General features: G+C 37.1%; 1 protein-coding gene across 1 annotated transcript in view; it reads left to right on the top strand.

Moving 5' to 3' along the window:
- The window catches only part of LOC124163689 (EEF1A lysine methyltransferase 2), a 47,204-nt gene that overhangs the window by 37,317 nt on the left and 6,599 nt on the right, over positions 1-3,288 (top strand). The gene's annotated exons all lie outside the window — the stretch shown is intronic.

Below are 3,288 nucleotides of genomic sequence, written 5' to 3' on the forward strand. Positions count from 1 at the left end.
AATAGCATACCAACAAAGGTGTCGATCCAAAGGTTTTAAAGAATACTTAAGTCATTGGTATTGTCCAAATACCCATCTAATCCACTAATTGACCTCCAAGGTTAATACGGAGGTCAAAGGTCATAGAGGTAAACGTCGGGCCATCATGAAAGCCAACGTGTCGAACCTCAGGTTTTAAGGGTGCCCAAGTCAGTTTTTCTGTTCATAGATTGCTGATTATTTTGCCTCTGAAGGTCATAATGGGCGTCAAATGTCTTAGAGTTAAAGTCAACAGTTGAATAGCGTTAAAGTGAACGATGGTAAATACAAGTGTTAATTTCGATTTTCTCGTGTCCAAAAACATAAGAATTGACATCTTGGTCAACGAAATTCAAACTTGTTTCTATCCCAATTTTTTTTAACATTTTTAACCCCATAAGGCAAATTCAAAAATTTGGTTTGGACCCACATTGAGTGGTCAAAATTGTAAAATTTTGCTTACACTCAACAAAAAGTAGGTCCTTTCCCAATAAGTAAGTTAATTTTCATGAATATAATATCCGTGGCTAAGTTACTAAAATTAGAGATAAAAAATGACACACAACCTGTGGGACAGTCTGTAAATAAAAGAGGATGTCTGTTTGTCTGCCCACTATGAGTTGCCATACTTCTGCACGGTTCGTGCCCAATGTTAGTACCCAGGTGCGTCTTATGCTACAAACTCAGTAGTGCTACTTTTGTCTACGTCTTACTACTTCTGTGGTTGAATATCCTGCCGGGTAGGCATGCATCTTGACATACTCATTGTAAACACGAAAATCTTATATATTCATGGAATCCAAGTTCCATTTCTCCCACTTCTCTGGGAACTAACCTTCTCGAGCAATGCCAGGTGGGCTGCTAGTATTTAATATATTTAATCTATAGATTGCATTGAGAGATGAAGCAGTGGTGCAGCAAGGTGGGGGGTTTTGGGGGATAAAACCCCCCCCAGAGCTCAGAGAAATTTTAAGTTTAATCCATTTTACTTAGTTGGATTGATATTACTAATAGAATAGTGTAAGGATTAAAAAGATATCCCTCAGAAAGCAGTAAAACTCACCATTTTGAACCATTTATCTTAAAATTCCGCAAGTTATTAATCTCGCACCTACAGCTTATCCTGGTAGGTATTACATACTCCCACACACCTCGGTATTAGTTGCACCTAAACCCCCCCCCCCCCCCCCAGCCTTAATTCCTAACTGTGCCCCTGGGATGAAGATCAGTTTCCCTAATGGCTCAAAAGTAAACATCTTCAGATCTACAGGAACTTGTTACTGGATTCATTCTGGGTTAATGTCTTGTTAGTTGCCTGCATTAAAGTTTATGACTGGAGTGCTGTCGTCTGACCTGATGTTAGTGTCACTCATTGTGATAGCTATCTTCCAAAAATGTTTGCATTGAGCCATTTGCTCATCCAGTGCAGATCACATTAATATACATTGCCCTCTCTCCTGTCATTAGTTTTCTCTGGTCTGCAGTGACGTAACTATGGGGGGATGAGGGGATAGATCCCCCCCAAAGTCTCAGAGAAATAAAAAAACTATTTTAAACTATTGTCTAGTTTTGGCGTATTATAACTGCATCTACTCAAAGTTAAATTTTTAGAGCCAAAATAATGTAAAATGTATTTCCAGGTATGTCGTTTTTCAAAAATTTCGCGGACCTCTCATTACCTGGGTTACTCTCCCAGGCCATCCCATTTCCTCCCCCCTCCCCCCCCAAAGCATACTCCTAGACCACTGCTGTTCTGTATATCAAAGGAAATCTCTTTGGTGAGTCCACTCCATTCTTGTGACCTTCTGTCCTTTCCCTTCTTCCATTTTTTGCAGTCCAATTTGAACCCGTTTGAGGGGCAAACAAAAAGTTAAGAGAAGTTTGAAAACCAACTCCATCAATGATTGTGTTAAATTGTTCTTAAAGGAAAGAAAAATTGAATGCACCAAATGCTATGTTTCAGCCTAGGAACCAGGTTAAGGAACCTTTCTATGTCTCGAAGCAGATACTTTATCTCTTGAAAGTTTAGGGTGAAGATTTCTTGGGTACACTACCAAGTGAGTTGGTTAGTCATGGCAGATGCTTCAATGGCAAACTGTGCTACCGTCATCAGAGAGTTGAGTGCTGAGTTAAGCTGGTGGTAATTTATACTGCTGACTTTCAATTCATACTCAGGCAGGCCGGAACTTAATGGGGTAGAGGTCATGATTGGCTGGGTGGTGTCAGTTATTTTCCAGTTTCTGCTAATCATCTTGGTTTCCATGTTGCCTGATTGTGTATCCCATATGGGATAACTTTCAACTGTGACATTTGTCACAGTTGAGGATTTTCGCTGCCTACTTCACCTCGATAGCCTCTTCCAATATAGGTCACTTGATTCCAATATCCACTGGAGTAGACTGTAAGCTTTGTAATGTCAAACATTGTGTTCTTGGGAATTGTAAATGGAGGTAACGATTTCTTTTCCTGTATTTTTTGGAAAGTAGATATTTATTTTCTCTGTAGTTGGCACTCTTTACTTAAATATTGAAGGACACTCTCTCATCAGCTTGTGTTGTATCATGCTTAGCAAAACTTAAAAAGGGGGAAAAAGTAGGAATAAAACACTGTTGTTACACAAAATCTTTATTCATATATGCATTTGTACAAAATGGAATGATAAATATATTTGAGTGATAATATCACATCAGAACATGATGATAAAATATTTTGTGTGAGTTCTCTCTCACATTTTATTGTCTCATAGTCAGCAGTAAATAGAAATATCATAAATTTCTTATTTTAAAACAACTTCAAGATTTTTTAGGAATTTCCTAGTACATGTTAGTTTATTGTTAGTGGAAAATCACTTATGTTAAATCACACTGTAGTTTGAAGTAACATAAAAAACCTATTACTGTGGAAGATTAACTTGACATTCAGAACAGTAACTTTGTATTTCACGGCTGCACAACATTACAGTTATCTCTTTTATTTAGATATTATGTATATATTACATGATTTTCATTTTTCTCCTCTTTTTTGAGTGCATATCTTATGAGTTACCATGCTTGCTCTACTATTCAGTTATTTTAGCATAGGCAGTGGCAGTGGTGTAGGCAGGAATTTTGTTAGGGGGGGTCCAAAACCATGAGGGAAAATTTTTGAAAAACAGGGCACCAAGTAATGGGTTTTAAACTAATTGTAACACTTTTTATAATTGAATAACTTCATAAAAATATTTTGTAAAATCATGATTTTTTAATATCATTCTTTTATGATGGAAAATAA

The sequence above is a fragment of the Ischnura elegans genome, chromosome 8 (assembly GCF_921293095.1).
Source record: "Ischnura elegans chromosome 8, ioIscEleg1.1, whole genome shotgun sequence".
NCBI classification, from domain to species: domain Eukaryota; kingdom Metazoa; phylum Arthropoda; class Insecta; order Odonata; family Coenagrionidae; genus Ischnura; species Ischnura elegans.